Below are 13,422 nucleotides of genomic sequence, written 5' to 3' on the forward strand. Positions count from 1 at the left end.
TTATCATCAACTGGATAAACGTCTCTTCGATTCTTGTTGTGTTGAACGAAATCATATTTCGGTTTCAAAATAACAGAAATGACAAATAGTCCACATCTATAAGATCTGTGCCAGCGTGTTGCTTACGTGACAAACATAACGAAGTTCAATAGACTTAGTTATTGTGTGCTAACATCAGGCTACTGTGGGCGATAAATCTTCTTTATAGGATTTATACTTCTAGTTTTGGCTTGGGGAAGATGTTCATTCTATAGACATAATCGTGTCAAACTTTATCCAAAGCGAATATGTTTTAGACAAATGGAATTGTTCGCGTAACGTCTGGGCCATGTGACAAATTTGACAGCCAATATTGAGAAGAGAAAAACAAAGGAGAAAACATGAACTGGGGTGATAAAACAGTATGAAACACAGGAGAATACATGAACTGGGGTGAATAAAACAGTATGAAAACACAGGAGAATACATGAACTGAAGCAAATAAAGCTGTGTAAAAACACAGGAGAAAACATTAACTGAATAAAACTGTGTAAAAACACAGCAGAAAAAATGAACTGGAGTGAATAAAACAGTATGAAAACACAGGAGAAGAAATGAACTGGAGTGAATAAAACAGTATGAAAACACAGGAGAAAAAATGAACTGGAGTAAATAAAACTGTGTACAAACACAGGAGAAAACATGAACTGGAGTGAATAAAACAGTATGAAAACACAGGAGAAAACGTGAACTGGAGTAAATAAAACTGTGTAAAAACAAAGGAGAAAACATGAACTGGAGTGAATAAAACAGTATGAAAACACAGTAGAAAAAATTAACTGGAGTGAATAAAACAGTATGAAAACAGGAGAAAATATGAACTGGAGTAAATAACACTGTGTACAAACACAGGAGAAAACATGAACTGAGTAAAACTGTGTAAAAACATGAACTGGAGTGAATAAAACAGTACGAAAACACAGGAGAAAACATGAACTGAATAAAACAGTATGAAAACACAGGAGAAAACATTAGCTGGAGTAAATATAACTGTGTAAAACACAGTTTAGAGCAAAAAAAACATTTCATTTTACTGCTCTTGTATGTTTATAGTTAAGCTCAAAGCTACATAATGGGCTATCTGTGCTGTGCCCACCACGGGTATTGAAACTCGGTTTCTAGCGTTATAAGTCGCAGACTTACCACTGTGCCACTTGGGGGCTCAACATACAATGCTAGCAATTCACCACTGTACCACGCTATTTACATTCACAAGTTTTGTAACGAAATCGCTGAATAGTATTTGGTAAAAACAAAGAAACAATAAATTAATGTGCTGAACTTTGAAATCAACTTTTTACTAATCTCCACAATGATGACTAGCCGAATTTCCAAAGCAAAAAAACATAAAAAACTTTGAAATTGCTGTAGTTGTTATTTTACACACCGTATACTTATATATTTATTACACATTTTTTCAAACCTTCCTTTGCCATTCTCCACACGTGAAAATGTTTTCACGCCGTCAACTGGATATGTAGCTAACACTTCTGTTTTGAAACAAAGAGAGCTATTGTATTTGATAAACGTATATATATATATATATAGTCACAGCCTGTGGAACGCCACGTTACAAAAAACAAAACGAAAACACTGAATAATGTATCTATCATCTTAACTTATCCGAAATCCTTGGATTGTGAAATCATTTCACTAAGTGTAAACTTTCCTATAAAATTTATCGTTGATTTTAACTATCTATCAAACTACCCATTCAAACAATGTTGTGGGCTATATTTTTGTTATTTTAATGTTGTTGTTTTTTTATTCTCTAGAGGGATATTTTTTACGTAACTAATGATTGATGAAGTCTAGAAATTTCATAAAAGTTTAGGTTTGTGTAGAATCTGGAACTTTCTGCAGCACCTAGAAAATGAGAACAATATAAAAAATGACAGACTGTGTGAATTAATTAGTTCATAAAAGTGAGAGTTAATGAGTCTGTTCGTCTGTGATTCAGTTATAAAACTATAGAGAGGGAGTCAGTTTGTTATAGATTGATTAGCGATTAGCGAGAAAATTTCACAGTTTGTTAGGCATACATTAGTTTCAGAATTTATGTTCAAACGTTAATTATTTTTGAAGTTAGGCCCACCAGTGAACATAGCCGCAAACGAGATTGCACTTGAAGATATAAAGTAATTTGTTATCGTTTCATTGAATGACGTTCGTATTGATTTTAACAAATAATCCAAAATAACCCTCCCAACGGTTTAACTAGTATCAGATGTGGAATTATTTTGATGAAAATTAAATAGAGCACTGTTGAACTGGACTTCAACTAGTTGACTAAGGTGGCAACAACAACATTGTCAAGAGGCGAGATCGAAACCTTGTAAAAATAATGAAACAATTCAAGGAAAATCAAAGAGCGAAATAGATAATTAAAAGATACGAGATTTTAAGAGACTAGTTAAAAGAAAGACGTAATATTTAAAGATGAATTAGAATAAAAACGTCATCATTAGGGCCATGAACACAACGAACCATAAAATTCTAGTCAAGTCTGTATGGGATATCATAAGATGTGAGGCTGTACAGGTAGTACATCCACATGAAGGAACATCATAAGTAGTTACCTTTGAGACAAGATGTTGGAAAATTGATGTCAAATCCTTAGATAAGAATAACTTACCACCTTATTTATAAGATCTGTAGGACTGGATGTACAACTGATCAATGGCATATATTACATGACTGGCTCGCAGATTTCAAGATACTTTCTCCAGTGAGCCTCATGATTTAGGCCAAAGAAATTAATATTTCATAAGATTACTGCTGGAGGTCAGTCCTTAATATGTCTTGAAGGAATAAGGAGTGATAGAACTGAGTACTTGAGCTTTTTCACGACCTATTGTATATGAGAAGACAAAAGGATGGATCCAAAAGGTTCTGCATGGTGACGAACTCCACAGTTAAGCAGGTGATGGAAAAGTACATATGTTGTACTGAAAATACTCAATGCTGTGGTTTACAGAATCCACAGGGAAAGGTGATCCAAGCCAAAGGGCATCCACTGAGATTGTCTTTGTAAGTATGTCAGTGAGAAAACAGCCAACAGGGTAACTAAAGATAAGAATTTTTCAGTGGTAATTCAACCTGCAAGTGGATTCATTCAACAACCTATATAAAGAGAACTTTTCACTTGACAGGACTAGTGAAGACAGAAGAAAAAAAGACTCTCTCATCTTTATACCATGGAATTTGTGAAAGAAAAATACTTAAAAGACTTGGTGAATAAACAGTTTAGTGCAGTGTCTTATTTTGGTATTACGATTGTTCGAGAATGTTCACAATCCAGTAAGGTAGCAGTATTGTAAGCTATGTATTTTATGGTTTTAATTTAGATATTTGCTAGAGGGTTTATGATGTTACGACCAAGAAAGTTAATAAAAGAAGTCCTAGAATGTTCACGATGATACTAAGTATTTATTGAGTTCGACTAATATCTAGAAATAATTATATTACTTATAAAAACGAGTAACCAGGTAGTTCGTTCACTGAGTAAAGAAAGAGAAGTCACAGAATGAAGTATTCATTGTGTAAATAAACGAATAGTTGTTGATGGATAGAAGATTGATTGAGTAAAGTCTTACAATAACATTTAGTGCTTCCGAAAGCTAATCAGTGGGTTAGACAGCATTTGTTATCAAACAAGGAAATATATTTGTAGTTTTAGAGTTTAAATTGAAAAGTTTATTTGTTGATTTAGGACTAAAATTTGAGTCAAAGTGAACATAGAATGTAACAAACTAATGAAGAAATACATCAATTCGTTATCGGAACGTGGACTAAACTAATTGAAAAGAACATGATCAACAATACAAAAAAGTTAGAACAGAATGTTTGTTAATAGAATCATAGTAATTGTAGAATGTAGGTTAATATAATTATTGTAACTACAGAATGTTACTTAATAGAATTAGTTTTAATTACGGAATGTTGGTTAATAGAATTATTGTAATTACAGAATGTTACTTAATAGAATTAGTTTTAATTACGGAATGTTGGTTAATAGAATTATTGTAATTACAGAATGTTACTTAATAAGATTAGTTTTAATTACAGAATGTTGGTTAATAGAATCATTGTAATTACAGAACGTAAATAAATAGAATCATTGTAATTACAGAATTTAGGTTAATAGAATTATTGTAATTACAGAATGTTACTTAATAGAATTAGTTTTAATTACGGAATGTTGGTTAATAGAATTATTGTAATTACAGAATGTTACTTAATAGAATTAGTTTTAATTACGGAATGTTGGTTAATAGAATTATTGTAATTACAGAATGTAAATTAATAGAATCATTGTAATTGCGGAATGTTGGTTAATAGAATTATTGTAAATACAGAATGTTACTTAATAGAATTAGTTTTAATTACGGAATGTTGGTTAATAGAATTATTGTAATTACAGAATGTTACTTAATAGAATTAGTTTTAATTACAGAATGTTGGTTAATAGAATTATTGTAAATACAGAATGTTACTTAATAGAATTAGTTTTAATTACAGAATGTTGGTTAATATAATCATTGTAATTACAGAATGTTACTTAATAGAATTAGTTTTAATTACAGAATGTTGGTTAATATAATCATTGTAATTACAGAATGTTACTTAATAGAATTAGTTTTAATTACAGAATGTTGGTTAATAGAATTATTGTAATTACAGAATGTTACTTAATAGAATTATTGTAATTACAGAATGTAGGTTAATAGAATCATTGTAATTACAGAATGTAAGTTAATAGAATCATTGTAATTACAGAATGTAGGTTAATAGAATCATTGTAATTACAGAACGTAAATTAATAGAATCATTGTAATTACAGAATATAGGTTAATAGAATTATTGTAATTACAGAATGTTACTTAATAGAATTAGTTTTAATTACAGAATACCGATTAATATAATTATTTTAATAACAGAATGTTAGTTGATAGAATTAATTTAATTACAGAATGTTAGTTGATAGAATTATTGTAATATTAGAACATTGGTTAAGGAGATTAGTTGTATAGAGCCCTTAATGTGTTTTATACCAGCAAACATACTAAATAAAATATTATTAAACCATTATTAAACTCATTTATTATTCACACACTTAAATTAATTTAGGTTACTATATGGTGAGTTAAAACGCTCTCAAAAACTCCATAAATGTTTCGGGGTTTATCATGTCACTATAGTTTACTTTATACTTTGAACAGAATATTATAACAACAGTTAGTTTTGAATCTTACTACTGTTGATAGATATATTTAGAAACCATACTGAAAAGCTGTGATTGTTTAAGATTTTGTAACCACATATTGACAAGGTTAACTATTCTGTTGTGATCATAAAACGGCTGTGGTCAGCCTCAAAATCAAAATGACCAGCAAACTCTGTTCATGGTCAATAAACAGCCATGGTCAGCTCCAAAATCAAAATGACAGGAAAATTGTATTCGTGATCAATAAACGTTGATGTTGCATCTGAAATAGCCAATGGTAAGAGGGTGTAACGTTTTTGGGAAGACAGTGGATCTGAGTCATGTTAATAAATGGTAGATGTTGTATCTGAAATAGCCAATGGTAAGAGAGTGTAACGTTTTTGGGAAGACAATGGATCTGAGTCATGTTAATAAACGGTAGATGTATCAGAGATAGGCAATGGTAAAGGGGTGCAACGTTTTTGGGAAGACTATGGATCTGAGTCATGTTAATAAACGGCAAATGTATCAGAGATATGCAATGGTAAAGGGGTGCAACGTTTTTGGGAAGACAATGGATCTGAATCATGTTAATAAAAAGTGATGTTGTATCTGAGATAGGCAATGGTAAGGGAGTGCAACGTTTTTGGGAAGACAGTGGATCTGTGATCTGCTAAGTTACATTGTTCCAACGTTTTTATACGACTCTTATTAATCTTTTCTTAGTTTTATTTACAGGCTAGACATCATTATTCATGCGTTGTATCTGGGGTTATGCTTCTCTTTCCTATTTTTTAAGTCTGAATTCAATATTTGGTCTGTAAATTCATCTGTTAGGTATTATTGCCATACATAAGTGTAACCCTTTCTCATATAGTATATGTTCCTGTTAATATTGAATGACACTTTCTCACCGATCTGCTCTTACCACCTGTGTTACATTGTATTTCAACTATAGGGTGAAGTTATCTAGTTTCCTAAAGAAGTGAAAACTGAGACCGAGCGAGATTCAAACCCTATACTTTGCTTTCTAAAGCTATTCAAACAATAAAGTGTTATTTTAGGGCACGTCTAACGTGGCTAACCCTCTCTTAGTCACCATGTTGATACTTATAACCAGATACCTACTGAAGGTACGTTTGTTTTGAACTTGTGATAAACTATACGAGGGCTATCTGCGCTAGCCGTCCCTAATTTAGACTAGATAGACTACTCACGGCCAACTCTTGGACTACTCTGTTACAAACGAATAATGGAACTTACCATCACATTATAATGATAACGCCCCCACGGCTGAAAGAGCGACCATGTTCGATGAAGAGGATTCGAACTCAAGATCCTCAGATTGCGAGTCGAACGCCTTAACCACCAGGCCATGCCAAGTTTATCAAAGTTACAGAACAACAAAATATTGAACTACTATTATAATTTCTCTCTCTATCTATCGTCTCTCGTTTTCTGTCTATCCATCTCCTAATTTTTTTTATCTGCTTGCCGATTTTTGTTTCATTTTAAAAACGTTTTTTTTTCACGGTTGGTGGTTTACTTACATTAACTTTTATTTCTTTTACAACTTGTTTTTGTTTTCAATTTTTGACAGACTTCTTCCTGACAAATCGTTACTTTAATGCTCGTTTTGTTCTTCAAATAACATTTTTATTCGAAACATTTATTTATGTATTTTTTAACACGAGTGGTGCATATGAAAGAGTGAACTATTGTCATTACGACCATTCTCGATCTGATGTCATGGTTTCCTTTCTATTTTCTTTCAAGAATACATTTCATAACATTTCCGTGAGAACAAAAAGAGAAACATTTGAAATTCAAACTATCTAAAGTAGATTCATGGAATTTTAGAGGACTATAACATCCGAAAGCAATATTGTACCTGTCGCTTTTGGTCTGGTGAGTGTGATGTGCTAAAGTGTAAGTGAAGAATATACAATAAGTAGAAAACAATAAAAACAAGCCACATAAAACGTGAATTTCAGAATAGAAATGTGAAACCATTATAATACTCGTGCTGAAAATAAGGTCCATTAACAGCAACAGTGAACGAAATATTGATTTACATAGCAATGTAGAGTAAAAAGTAAAACACCAGTTCAGATATTATTTTAACATTCGCGTACACATATTATTCTGAAAAAAAAGAATATTAGCGTACAAAGAAATTGATATATAGATGGTCGTAATGGATAGAAAAAAGACAAATATCGACACAGAAAAAAGGTTTACAGCAACAAAAACTAATAACCTTTACTGCGAACAAAGACACAGAAAAATAACTTACAGCAACAAAAACTAATAACCTTTACTGCAAACAAACACACAGAAAAATAACTTACAGCAACAAAAACTAATAACCTTTACTGCGAACAAAGACACAGAAAAAGGTTTGCAGCAACAAAGCTAAAACTAACTTGAGGATGAAGAATTTAACACCCTCACCAGCTGGAATGTAAAACATGAGAAGTCTTGGTTACAAAGCTAAAACTAGTTTGAAGATGAAGAATGTAACACACACTCACCAGCTGTCATGTAAAACACGAGGCGTTTTGGTTACAAAGCTAAAACTACCTTGAAGATGAAGAATGTATGCCAGCTGGTGAGGGTGTTACATTCTTCATATTCAAGCTAGTTTTAGCTTTGTAACCAAGACGCCTCGTGTTTTACATGCCAGCTGGTGAGGGTGTTGCATTCTTCATCTTCAACCTAGTAGTAGCTTTGTAACCAAGACGCCTCATGCTTTACATGCCAGCTGGTGAGGATGTTACATTCTTCATCTTCAACCTAGTAGTAGCTTTGTAACCAAGACGCCTCATGCTTTACATTCCAGCTGGTGAGGATGTTATAAAACACGAGACGTCTTGGTTACAAAGCTAAAACTAACTTGAAGATAAAGAGTCCAACACCCTCACCAGCTGACATATAAAACACGAGACGTCTTGGTTACAAAGCTAAAACTAACTTGAAGATGAAAAATGTAACACCCTCACCAGCTGACATATAAAACACGAGACGTCTTGGTTACAAAGCTAGAACTAGCTTGAATATGGAAAATGTAACACCCTTACCAGCTGGAAGTTTACCAAAACTCTCTTTATATTAGAGTTTGTTTACCTTCTTTAATATAGACTTGTAATGGAAGTTTACCAAAACTATCTTTATATTAGAGTTTGTTTACCTTCTTGAATATAGACTTGTAATGGAAGTTTACCAAAACTCTCTTTATGCTAGAGTTTGTTTACTTTCTTTAATATAGACTTGTAATGGAAGTTTATCAAATGTGTTTTCTTTTTTTTCTTGGAGTTGTTCCAAAACCGACTACTCTTTCCAAATCTATGTCCAGGAACAATATGAAAATCACATCTACCTGTAGCACATTCATGAGCACAAATACGTCACAACTCACCGAACAAATAACATCACAAACTGTTCAGCGCATTACACCAAAACTTTACTGTGAAACATCAAATAATTCGCTATAATTAGAACACTATAGCTGTAGTACTATAATTACAGGGGCTATAATTACAGCACTATAGCTGTAGTGCTGTAAATACATGAGCTATAATTACAGCACTATAACCGTAGTGTTGTAAATATAGTAGCTGTAATTACAGCACTATAGCTGTAGTGCTGTAAATAGAGGAGCTATAATTATAGCACTATAGCTGTAGTGTTGTAAATACAGGAGCTATAATTACAGCACTATAGCTGTAGTGTTGTAAATACAGGAGATATAATTTCAGCACTATAGCTGTAGTTTTGTAAATACAGGAACTATAATTATAGCACTATAGCTGTAGTGTTGTAAATACAGGAGCTATAATTACAGCACTATAGCTGTAGTGTTGTAAATACAGGAGATATAATTTCAGCACTATAGCTGTAGTTTTGTAAATACAGGAACTATAATTACAGCACTATAGCTGTAGTGTTGTAAATACAGGAGCTATAATTACAGTACTATAGCTGTAGTGTTGTAAATACAGGAGATATAATTTCAGCATTATAACTGTAGTGTTGTAAATACAGAAGCTATAATTACAGCACTATAGCTGTAGTGTTGTAAATACAGGAGCTATAATTACAGCACTATAGCTGTAGTGTTGTAAACACAGGAGCTATAATTACAGCACTATAGATGTAGTGTTGTAAACACAGGAGCTATGATTACAGCATTATAACTGTAGTGTTGTAAATACAGGAGATATAATTAGAACACCATAGCTGTAGTGTTGTAAATACAGGAAAGAACTATTAATGGAACTTAAAACAGATAGGTTTTAAAATTACTCTTATAGGTTTTAAACGTATTCTCACATTGTCGTTAATTCATAGATAACAATTATATGAATACAAATGTAACTTTTATTAAAAGTGTTAATTTGTGCACAAAACATTTCAGCCCTAAGAAGACGTTTTGTTTTTCCTAACGTATAAAAAATAATCCATAATAGAAGTTATTAGTTCTTAACTATCAGCTCCTCTGCAGTTGCTCTGTCCAACAGATCGTTTGTTGACATCACCTTGGAGGTTTCATGGTTAGTGCTTTTTCCTGTACTATTAGTTTCGGTTATGAACGGTATACACCATTTAGTTTCTCACGCCATAGTTTTGTTACTAATAACGTGTAAAATGCTGAACATGGAAAATTGAGTGAACATTAAGCCCAGCTGTTCCATACCTATTTTGTTTTCACTAGTATGTTTAAAGTTCATGATCAGTAATCACGTGGATTTATTTTTTTTTCTAGTTCAGATTTTGGTTGAAACATATTTGCTATAGTAACGTGATTAATGTTGACGTCCCATTTACCGATTTTCATAACATAACAGCGAATCTTTCACGTTACGCTTACCAGCTATAATTATCCAAGCGGAAATGAATGAAACACAGAATTTAATTTTCCTTGCTCTTACTGGTATCAAGGTTCAACGCTTCAATTCTGGAAAGTTGATACTCATCGTTAAAAGTTAATAGTTTTCAAAAAAATCTACAAAATACATAACAGTAACAACAAGAGCTGAAGTGTGTGATACAGGATTTACTAGCTTGTCCTACTTCACCACTTCACTTAATTTAATTATTTTCCCTTTCGGACTGTTTTCTACCATGTTATTTTTAATGTTTTTTACCATGTACTTATTTTTCTGGGTGTAACTACCTTGTCCAGTTACCTTTCACTTGTTTTATGTTATAATATGTATGTTTTCCATATATTTTTTTTAATTCTATTGTCTTTCCTTTTCTCTTTCCTCGTATATTCCGTGGATTAATATGAAGTGTAGAATTTAATGTGTAGACTTATATACGTACTTTTCTCTATATTAAAATAATTTCCTTTTATTTGCAAACTTTTTGGCTCTGTTACTGTAACCTTCATCGGGCAACAATGTACTAAGAATGCTCGGTACAATGTTGCCCGATAAAGCTGCTGTAAGAGAGCCGAAAGTTCGCAAATAAAAGGAAGTTATTTAGCGTAGAATAATTCCGTTTATATTAATTTACGTTATGAGTCTTGAAAACAGTGTACACTTTCATATTGTCCCTTTATATCCCACATTGTTATCGTAACAATAATGTACACTTAACTGATGGATGTTCTGTTTCACTTCATGATATTGTTTCCGTTTTGAATGTTCGTTCTCATTTAACAACACTAGCGTGAAACCTGATGAAGAACCCATGATTGATGTGTTGTAAGGAGATCAGCGAAATGAATTTTATACGTGATTTAAGGATCAATGTAGGACTTGTTAAATGTTTCTTATAGACAAATAATACACGTATATATAAATACGACCATGCAACGTTTCGAACTTCTACTTAGGTCATCATCAGGCAAGAGAAAATAACGATAATTTAACACATTAGAGAATACAAGATCAAAAATGAAGCCAGAACATTAATAAAATTAACCAACAGTATTATTAAATATTTACAAAGAGTATCTATGGGGGAGAAAAAATGAGATTAAAAACCTTAAATTTTTATTTTGTTTTTATAATTGTTATTTTTATTTTATTTAGTAAAACTTGCTTTAAAACAAATTAATTAGACTTTCTTTGATTAACAGTTCAAGGTCGGAATTACCATTACAAAGAATGGTGAATCCTGAGTGAGTTATAGGATGTCCAGTTTCATGTCTGTGGTTCCGGATCGCTGAATTGGATGGTTAAAAGGATGTTACCTGACCTCAGTGATACTCCCACGGCAAAGTTCAACAGGAGCAAGACCCATATGTTATATATATCGTTACTGTATATGTACATCAACAGATGCAAGACTCATGTGTTCTATATCGTTTTTGTATATGTACATGAACAGATGCAACACTCATGTGTTATATATCGTTATGGTATATGTACATGAACAGATGGAAGATTCATGTGTTATATATCGTTATTGTATATATACATGAACAGATGGAAGATTCATGTGTTATATATCGTTATGGTATATGTACATGAACAGATGAAAGACTCATGTGTTATATATCGTTATTGTATGTGTACATGAACATGAGCAGGACTCATGTGTTATATATTATTATTGTATATGTACATGAACAGATGCAACACTCATGTGGTATATATCGTTATTGTATATGTACATGAACAGATGGAAGTTGCATCTGTTCATGTACATATACAATAACGATATATAACACATGAGTGTTGCTCCCGTTCATGTACACATACAATAACGATATATAACACATGAGTCACAATAACGATATATAACACATGAGTAATATATACATGAACAGATGAAAAACTCATGTGTTATATATTATTATAGTATATGTACATGAACAGAAACAAGACGCCTGTGTTATACATCGTTATTGTATATGTACATGAACAAATGAAAGACTCATGTGTTATATATCGTTATTGTATATGAACATGAACAGATGCAAAACTCACGTGTTATATATCGTTATTGTATATGAACATGAAGAGATGAAATATTCATGTGTTATATATCGTTATTGTATATGTACATGAACAGATGAAAAATATCATGTGTTATATATCGTTATTGTATGTGTACATGAACATGAGCAAGACTCATGTGTTATATATCGTTATTGTATGTGTACATGAACAGATGAAAGACTCATGTGTTATATATCGTTATTGTATGTGTACATGAACAGAAACAAGACGCCTGTGGTATACATCGTTATTGTATGTGTACATGAACAGAAACAAGACGCCTGTGTTATATATCGTTATTGTTTCATACATATCATATGTAAACGATAGGATTACGAATTAAACGTGTTATACACCATTAACGTTTCGTTTAGTATACGTACACACCCGGTACAAGATGAGTGTTAAGAAAGCAAAGCTATAATAGGTTTTTAAGCAGTAAACTTTGCTTAGTAATAGTGTACAACTAATGTCAGTTTGTGACTTAACTTTACATCTTCTATGTATGATACGTATCCCAACATGTTGCTTCCACTGATATACAATCCAACATACGCCATTTATTTCACACAGCAATCCCTAAAGTACACGGAGAAGCATTATATATGTATATAAATATATAAACTATAAAGTAGCTTAATTTGTTGGGTGGGAAATTTAAAGCTCTTAACGACTCATAGTACTCGAAAACAAGAAAAAAAAACACGTGTTCCCTGAGCTTTATAACCAAAAAACATGAACAAACACCTTACAACCAAAGAATCCCAATAAAAATATTTCTCTTTTAATAACAGAAACTCTTGAATCTAGTTTAAATGTCAATAATTGTAATATTAGTCTTTGATTCATTTAAATGTCAATAATTGTAATATTAGTCTTTGATTCATTTAAATGTCAATAATTGTAATATTAGTCTTTGATTAATTTAAGTGTCAATAATTGTAATATTAGTCTTTGATTAATTTAAATGTCAATAATTGTAATATTAGTCTTTGATTAATTTAAGTGTCAATAATTGTAATACTAGCCTTTGATTAATTTTAAATGTCAATAATTGTAATATTAGTCTTTGATTAATTTAAATGTCAATAATTGTAATATTAGCCTTTGATTAATTTAAATGTCAATAATTGTAATATTAGCCTTTGATTAATTTAAATGTCAATAATTGTAATATTAGTCTTTGATTAATTTAAAATGTCAGTAATTGTAATATTAGTCTTT

Source organism: Limulus polyphemus, unplaced genomic scaffold, assembly GCF_000517525.1.
Source record: "Limulus polyphemus unplaced genomic scaffold, Limulus_polyphemus-2.1.2 Scaffold3745, whole genome shotgun sequence".
Lineage (NCBI taxonomy): Eukaryota > Metazoa > Arthropoda > Merostomata > Xiphosura > Limulidae > Limulus > Limulus polyphemus.